This window comes from Brassica oleracea, chromosome C2 (genome assembly GCF_000695525.1).
Source record: "Brassica oleracea var. oleracea cultivar TO1000 chromosome C2, BOL, whole genome shotgun sequence".
Lineage (NCBI taxonomy): Eukaryota > Viridiplantae > Streptophyta > Magnoliopsida > Brassicales > Brassicaceae > Brassica > Brassica oleracea.
In genome coordinates this window covers 13,134,048-13,144,068 of record NC_027749.1, presented here as the reverse complement: position 1 = coordinate 13,144,068, position 10,021 = coordinate 13,134,048, and positions in this window count along the sequence as shown.

Here is a 10,021-nt window from a genome sequence, read left to right as displayed (position 1 = left end):
TACTACTATTTCTTCAAAATCTTATTATTATGGTTTGAAATATGTTCATGGATCCAAGTGGTATGAATATAATAGTATTCATATGAGAAAAGAAAATTATGTCAATCTCCTTGATCATCAAGATAAATCCAAGTTTTTGGAATGGATGGAGAATAACAAGTTACATTGGTCAATACGTAATTTTGTTTGGGATCCAAAATCTAAAACGTGGAAACCAAAATTTTAAATTTTCAGATCAATTTATTCTTCATTGTTTTTATTGTTTTTTCAGTTATATTTTAATTTTTATTGTATTTTTTTTAAATATTCTGTTCTCAATCAATAATAAAGTCATTTTTATAATTATTATGTTCCAGGTTAATTATTAATGACGTCAAAAACACAGAGATCTCCTCATCCCCTATTATAGAAGTGATTTTGCCACATGTCCTTTATACAATCAGTTTCACAAAACAAATATGACATGGCTACTAAAATTGATGACATGGCTTCCGGAAAAATATGACGTGGATAATTTCATTTAATGTTGATTTATATTTTTGGCAAACTTATTAGAAAAGGGTAATAATTCATATATTACATTCAATATTGATATTTCTTTTTGGTAATTTTTTTTAAAATATGGTAATAGCTCATACATTATCTATAAAATAAATATATTCATATATAACATTTCAAATTTCAAAATATTATTATTTTTGTATAATTATACAGTTTTTATTACTAAAGCTTTCCAAAATTTCTACAATTTTTAAAAAATTTAAATATCTAATCGTAAGATCATTAGTTTCTTATATATCTACAAATTTTATAAATATTGTTTAGGCTAAATTTTTGATAATTATACAATTTTATATCATTTTTATTAGTTTTATACAAATTGATTTAATATATATCAAATTTATATTAAATATTAGTAAGAAAATAGTAAAATCTATAATATTTAATAAAATTTATTTAATATAAGTTAGATTAAAAAAATTTCTTACTGCACATGGTGCAGGAAAACACCTAGTTATGTTATATGTACTTGGACCCTCATCTATACCAACTCCCAGAATGGCCAAGAAATTTATCAATTCGTCTATAACTTTAACTGTCATCGACTCGGTATTGTTACTGGATGACTGGTTAGACCGGTTCAACCGGAAAACACACTTAGAAATATTTTATATTAATAGAGAAACATAGAATTAAATCATTATTCAATAAAAATATTTGTGATAGTTAACTATTGGTTTTATGCTTGACCACTATTCTTTATATATTTGTTTATCTATTCTATTAAAACTAAAGTACAAAATACTACTTGCCTATTTGGACATTGTTCGATTTGGATTCTTCTGTGTCCGGTAAGTTTGTACGAATCTAAAATATCAAAATAATCTATATGTTTAAAAATATCACAATTTTTTTAATAAAAAAGTTAAAACAAAACTCGCATGGTCGTGCGGATCAAGCTCTAGTATATGTTATAATAAAATGAATAACCATTAATGGATATAAAATAAACAGATAGTGTGTATAACCAATAGAAGACAATAAATGTTAATTAAAAACTAGAAGATGAAAGAAATGATTGTGGATTTTAAACGAAAATGTAAGAATCTAGAATAATATAAAAAGGTACTGTTTCTACATCAGAATTAAGGCAATAACATTTGGTGTTTTACTGAACCGGGTTTATTTATTAACCCAAGTCACTGGTTTAGCCGGTTTTGACCGGTTTCGACTGTTCAATTTCAATCCGAATTTTAACTCAACCCGGACTCTGTATATTAAACGGTTAATGGTTGAACCGGTCCGAGCGGCCGGTCCGAGTTTTAAAACTTTGATGGTAACGTATACACATGTTCGAATTTTGGATCTTTATTCAGGTTTGAATATTGTCCGTTTGGTTTCAAATATCTAGTCAGTCATAACTTAATACCTGTTTGGATATTTTGTCACTTCACTTCAGATTTTGTTTTGTATTTTTGAATCGGATCTGGATACGGATTCAGGTATCGGGTAAAATGCCCAGGTCTGTGGACAAGACAAATTGTAACGAACGTTACGCATGTTGTTTGTCTTCATTAAAAAATTATCCACGACTAAAAATGTTGTCTTCATTCGTGATGTGTGTTTTGTCCCAAGTTGGGCCGTGCCACAAAATTTTCTCTGTAAAAGAATCTGTTTTTATATGTTACTTAGATTGCCGACAAAAAAATATCTTACTTAGATATGTTCTTATCAAGAATAGTAGCCACTCATGTAATGACAAATATTCTTTTTATCATAAATAGTAACTATTTGTGTGGTGTATACATATCTTTACTTGTTAATGAAATAATTTTCCTTATCATTTTACTGATTAGTTTATAAATTAGTGCTGCATTTGAGAATTCTCTCTGTTTGATTGAAACAATTTATTGACATTCATCATAATTCTAATAATCTATCTCTATTCGAATTTTAAAAGTTTCCCTTTGTCTTATCCTCATCAGATTTTTTTTGTTATCTTTTTCATATTTCTTCACTTATAATTCGATTTTATATGCAGGAGAAATCTTAGATTCGAAAGATGCATTAACCAAAGTTATAAGAACAAAACCTCACAGGCTTTAAAACTAAAATCACTTTGTCAAAAAAAAAAACCCCCACGGGCTGCATGAAGATCACATGGCACTTTCTGTTCTTATCTTTATCAATATATTGGGTCAGATAAACTCCGTAATATAAATTAAGGTTGCAAATGGTGATGAATGGACTTTAATCTGTAAACTAGGTCTTGCTTGATCCATGCATTCACAAGAGTTCTTTATCATTTTATAAAATATTTCTATTTATTTATAATTAAGTTTTTGGTTTTTTTGACAACAATAAAACTAAACTACGAACAAGTTCCTACCGGTTCAGTTAGCCAAACCAGTGGGATGAACTCGACATAAAAACAGCTGATGGGGAATTTCTAACACCTCATGCAAGCTTGTCCGCCACTAGATTAGTTGTTTTTGGTATATGTCAAATCTTGAAGAAATGAACTGCGTAGAAACTCCTCCAAGTGTGTAACAAAAGCTAGTCATTCATCAAGTGAGGACACCATCTTCACCAATTGAGAATAGTCTGTTGCAAAAAACTACGTCTTCATAATCAAGGGTCTTCATGCACTTCATAACCCATATCAAATTTTCCATAAGGAAGATATGAGAATATCTCTTCTTTGGGAAGTTGGCTAAGGCTAGCCACGAAGCCACGAAATCTACTAGTATAACTAGATAGAGATGTGTTTTGGGTTAGGCACCACCTCAAAAGAAAAGTTATAAGCATACGAGTTTTGGTGTCGAATTAGAGTAGACACAAAGCATAAGGGATATGAGTAATAAGGAGTTCTTAGGTCGATGATAGACTTAGGAAAATGTTAGACTAGTGTCTCTATTTGAGTGTGACATGTTAGTCAACTCGTTTTTATAAAGAGAAACTCTCACTATTATTTCTACTGTAGTTCTTTATGAAATAAATAAAACATTATATTTGTATGTGTTACTCTATGTATCAGATTCATCTTCCACTTTCATTTTCATCTCTATTGTTCAAAGTTGTCTTGTAAATGTATTGCCGTATTGGATAGTAGTTTTGATATACCCAAAATTTGTCATACGATTTAGTTTTTCTCGATTGAGGATCTTTCCTTCCACCTCTATATAATATATGGGTAAAATGTTGCTGCGTCTTTTACTTTATTGGCTTCAACCAATACCGTGTTATATGATAGACATATGCGACACTTTTGGAAAGGATGTGAGAAAGAACCTAACCATGAAAGACCCAGTTTATTGTAATAAAATTTTCTGGTTTCAAGTTGTACCGGTTCATCAAAATATGACACAAATCAATAAAATAATAAAAAATATATTTTTCAGAAATTTCTATGTAAATATATGGTCCGATTAAAATTGTAACTACAAACTAACTATTATATTATTTTTTTTATATTCACAATAGAATTATCTTTATATTTTCTTAACATTTAATATATTTTGATGAGATTTGGTAAAACTATATCTAAAACACATTTAAATTCTATAAAACATATTTTATATACACTAAATAATATAATAAAATTAATATAAATCCAAATTTCAAAATGTTAATTAATGTATATACACTAAATTCAAATACTTTATATGAACAATTTAATCTTTTTCAATATAAAGAATAAATAAAACATAGTCGGAAAAAAAAAAGAATAAATGAAACATATATATCGAGTATTTTTTGAGAAAATAATTATGAATACAAGTTCATGTAATTGATAATTGACATTTTTTTGATACTATATAGAAATTTTGTCTCGAGCTGTTTCTCGTTTCCTATGTCTTTTATACTTGCAAGATAACAAAAGTTGAGCTGTGTTCTTATATGTTCAGCTTATAAAAATATAAAGATAACAACTGAAAAACATATATGATTTATTAGTGAAATATTTTCTTTTCTGTTACTGCAACTTATTTTAAAACTCAACGGCTTTCTTTATAATCAATTTTTGTTATTTTGCTCTATTTTTTTAGTGAGGTAATTAGTTCTACTATTTTAATGGATTTATAAATTTTATTTGGAGGATGGCGAAGTATTGTATCTGCTAAATCTCTGGTAAGCAAAGGACTAATTAAAAGGGTGAGAACATGATCATCTATATCAGTATGGAATGATCCTTGGCTCCTAACCACTCGGCCGAGACCAGCCAATAAAAACCAACACAATCTTTACCCATACCTCACAATGGATTCTCTTATAGATCCTCATTTGCGAAGATGGAATTCGCCGGCACTACGGGTTTTGGTGGACTCACACGATGTGAAATTGATAGAAAGTATACCATTGAGTAGAACTCAGATGGCTGACCATGAAGGATGACATTTCACAAATAATGAAAAATATACGGTTAAATCTGGATATCCGGTTGAAAGGATATACCCAGATAAGGAAAAACCCCCATTAGTGTTTGGGACCACAGTGGATATTTTAAAGGCATATTGTTGGAAAATCAGGTGTGCCCCGAAACTTAAACATTTTCTATGGCAATTGGTGACAGGATGCATAGCCGTTAAGAAAAATCTGCATGGACGAGGGATACCCGGAGATATATGTTGTGCAAGATGTGGAGTAGATGAGGAATTGATTAACCATGTCTTTTTTGAATGTCCCCATGCACTTCAGGTATGGGCGCTTTCGAAGATCCCAACAAACCGAGCTCTGTTCCCCACAAGCTCTCTATTTGTGAATATGGATTATCTCTTTTGGAGAGTTGTCCCATAAATAGAGGATTATCAGTTTGCGTGGATACTTTGGTATATCTGGAAAGGAAGAAATAATAAAATATTTAGTAATATTGATGTGGATCCTATGGATACCCTTAAACTGGAAGAAACGGAATCAAAACTATGGGCTGAGGCACAAATATTGAATGATAAAAAGAGGACGACACATATAGAGGCTAATATTCTTCCGTCAATTCCAGGAAGATGGTGTTTTACGGATGGATCCTGGAAAGAAAATGAAAGTTTCTCAGGTCAAGGGTGGTACAACACATTAGAAGGATTTGCGGGACTAATGGGAGCAAGGAATGTCCGGGCTTCGCTCGCTCCTCTCCATGCAGAGATGGAAGCTTTACTATGGGCTATGGAATGCATGAAAAACTTAAAACAATTTCAGGTTACATTTACGACGGATTGTTCTCAATTGGTGGAGATGGTTTCAGAACCAGAAGAATGACCAGCGTTTGCAAGTTATTTGGAAGATATACACATCCTGAAAGAGAGTTTTACTAGCGCAGAGATTATCTATGTACAAAGAACGCGGAACAAGAAGGCGGATAGCTTAGCCAGAAGCGCTAGGAAGGAAACGTCTTTTGTAGTTTACATGGATCAATATCTTCCAGTGTGGTTCACAGAGTTAATATGAGTCTGTAAAGTTAATGACAAAAAGAAAAATAATAAATAAATTCTATTTGGATTTTATAAATCTTTGACAAACACATTGATTTTAAAATCAAATAGATAGATTTCAGAATTAATGATATTGATTTCAAAATCAAAATCATTATTGCGTCGTCAAACATACAATATGACAGAAAAATATGTATGGCATCTAATTCATCGTAATGTGATGGAGATATTTTTTTTTCTGAAGTTTCTTGTTTTTTAAGAAATTCTAGATTCATGTTTGATAATGTACAAATGTGACAAAAGAAAGCCTAAGAACCTATCAAAACAAGCTGGACCAAGTTTGACGAACAAATTTCTTGTTTCAGTTGATGATATTTCTTCGTGATTTGTGATTTTGTTATTTGAAAAAATAATATGATAACTAATTCAGAATTGCAACTCTTTCATTTGCAACTCTTTTGAGATAAATTCAGTGTAATCTGGAGACTTCGTCAAACAAACTCCACCACCTGCTCTTTTGTCGCAACCACTGTGGTTTTGGTAGAACCCAATGATGCAAATGTATATGAGGAAAGTAATTACATCTGAGTCTCGCCATCTAGGCTTTTGACTTCCCCACTCCGTCAATGAAAACTCCAGCGGACAAAGTCACAAAGCTGATGAGTCTTTGGTGAGAAAAGGTTCTTATTAAATTTGAAGTAGTATATCAACCGATGTTTATTAATTAGTATACAAAAATATAAGGAATTACCAATAATACAAATCTCATCAAAATAACAAGCTCCAACTCAATATTTGTTTCTTTGTATTTTTTTCTTAAAAACAATTGTAAATCCATTCAAATCCAAATTCAAATCAAATCTCTAAACAAATCCCTACTATTGAATAGCACCTGATTCTAAAATCTATTTTAAAATCATAGAATCAACAAGAATAGATTTTGAAATTAGATTTTAAAATGTAGAACCAATAATACTAGATTTAACTTGAATTCCTAAAATCCATGGAAATATACATACCAATAAATTTCTCACCTTTTTCATGAAATAAGACTATAAATCAGTTATTTTCTCACATCAATACGCGACCTCGTAGACAAACTGAACTACAAATGCCAGACTGTTAGCGATAACATTCGTAATAACGGAGTTAAAAAAAAACATTCATAATAACTAGCCTAGTAATAACGATTAGTTTTTGGTTGTCTCAAAAGTTGAATTCGACAATGTTTTTTTTTCAACGTTACACTACGAAACGAAATAGGTTGATATTTGCATGGAAATAAGGAAGTCAAATAATTAATTCTTGGTTCACAATGATTCCTACACTTAGGACGACGTAATTACTGCTATTTATCTAGTCGTTGCACATTTAGGACGACTTGTCCATTATGATTCATTCAACTCTAATCTCGCTTTCTTGGTCCAATTTTTGGCTGGGCTTAAATCTCCACCAAAAGAAATACATGCTACAATTAATTAAAAAACCTGATTTAGTTTTTTTTTTTTTTTTGACATCGAACGGCCATTCTATTACTGAAACTTGAGGTGGAATAGGTAACAAACTGGAATAGAACAACCAATAGAATGTAACTTTCTATGGAATGATCTAGCAGTCTTAGCTAAAAAATTTGAAAACTGATTGCACACTCGTGGAACATGAATGATGTTGAAATCCGTAAAGCAAATCAGCAGCGTCTCTATCATTTTCAATTCCGTCGCAAAGCTAGGCCAGACATGAAATTCCTTTATCATTGCTATCAGCTCCTTGCAGTCTGTCCAAAAGCTCTGGCAAGTTGAGTGTCGAAGCATGTTCTCCATTGCCCACCGCAGAGCTTCTACTTCCGAATGCAAAGCTGATTTAGTTTAAATAATATCTTTTGGATAATTTAATAATTTTTATATTAGTTGCAATTTTTGTTAAGAGTGTTATTTTTATGAAGCCATTTGTACATATTTCGACGGGTAAACGACCTATTTCCACCCTAGAAGTATCATATAGTAACAGTTCCACATAATCTTTTAACCTAATTCCACATATTAGAAGTATTAAAACTTATTTCTCCCCAATCCAAAAGGTCAAAACCTGTATCTCCATAATGTATTAAATATGAACTAAAATCCACACAATCCGATTTAGATCGGTTTACTATTCAAAAATTTGAAACTTAACCAATGGCTAACCTAATTGAATCGATACAATCTGATTTTAAAATTTTACCAAAGTCTGATTGGAAAGTTGGGTCGGGACTGTATTTGGATCTCAGGTTGGGTCTGGTTTTAAATTCGGTCCAAAACATACTAACTTGGTACCGGTTTACGTTCAAACCATTTAAAACAAGTCAAACCTTCATCTATGGGGATATGAGTTTTGATCTTTCTGATTTGGGAGAAATAAGTTTTAATACTTCTAATATGTGGAAATAGGTCGAGGTTGAAAGATTGTGTGGAACTGTTACTATATGATGATACTTCCGGTGTGGAAATATGTCGTTTACCAAAGATAAATTTATGGTTTTGAAAAACATTACAAGTAAAATTTGTTCTTTATTTGAAAATATAAAAACTGGTAATTTAAGCACCAAATTACATTTAAAATTTTAGCAATTTTTGCATATATGAATGGAGAATACAGAAGAAAAAAGCTTATAAGAGATTTATATCTTGATTTTCTTCATTCTCCAGCATGACTTGTTCCATTTGTTTTCCCCTTTTATAGTAAAATTGCCAAAACGGAACAAAAAAACAGCATGGTTGTCCTTTTGGTATAAAACCTTTTTTGTCCATTTTTTTTTCCTTTTACCCTTTCCATTTCTAAAAATTAATGAAATAAATAGTTTTATGAATCAAAAAAATTATAAAAAATAGAAACAAGTGATAAAATACCCATATACACAAACTGATATATTTTTTTTGTTGAAAAACTTGATAAATAAAAATTTTAATTTACGTTCTACAAAAAGTAGATTTCGTCTTCTACGGAAAATAGGTTAGTAGAAATTGAATTCCAGATTAAACAAGTTCATCTACTTTTTTTAGAACGAACAATCTACTTTTAATTAAACTTCTAAATATATGGAATGTGAATTCTACTAATTGTAAAGTTAGCTACTTTTTCTCAGAATACAGTTTCTATTTTTATGAGGTATTCTAAAATTCCCGGAATGCGAAATCTAGACAATACTCAAACGTCTACATGAGGTAGAATCTGCTTATAGGATTTTTGTCTTGGTTCTACCCAGTGTAGAAAGTACCTTCTACGGATAAAAAAACCTGATTTTGGCATTTATGGAAGTTTCAGTTAAAAATATATTCTAAGAATATTTATAATATTCTAACTTCCGCGTATATTTGTAGTAGGAGATTTAATTAGATGATATATTTGCATCAAAGGTACTGTATATGTAGCTGGCTCAGTTGGTGAAGGAAAGACTTTTAGGGGTTAACGGACCCGAGCTCGAACGTCAAATTTGAATTTTTTTTGTTCGTGTTTTGGATTAAAAATTATAATAATACAGTTTCACCTCGAACACCCGACCTTTACTATAATGACCAATATGCCAAACCACTAGGATGAGCAGTACAGTTGCTTTCATAGTAAATCTGTTAATATACAACGATGGTTCACCTAACAAAAAATGGGAAAAGTTTGAGTTTTTGTTCTTACATATGTTGGGTAATAGGTTAATTGTGGATCTCAATCGGGTCGGGTTTTATGACTGAGCTGGATCCTAATGTCGGGTTTATGAGAAACATAGTCAAGAGTGTTGTATTTCAGTCATGATATGAACTCGTGGAAGAGAATTACGCAAATTGTTTTGATAACTTTGTCTCTAGACTACTTTTGGGACGATTCTAATTAAGGAATTAGTAGCACTGCCTTAGCACTGCCTTAGGGTTTATTTGTTGTGTATTCTAAAGTTTTAGTTTACCACTACAGTTGTGATTTAGGGTATCGTTCAGGGTTTGTTTAGGGTCTCATTTAGGTTTGTTTAGGGTCTCATTTAGGAGAAACTTATCTTTGTTCATAAACAAGGATACAAGTCAAATATCTCTAGATGGGTGCGTGCAGTGTTGAATTGGTTAAATTTGAGA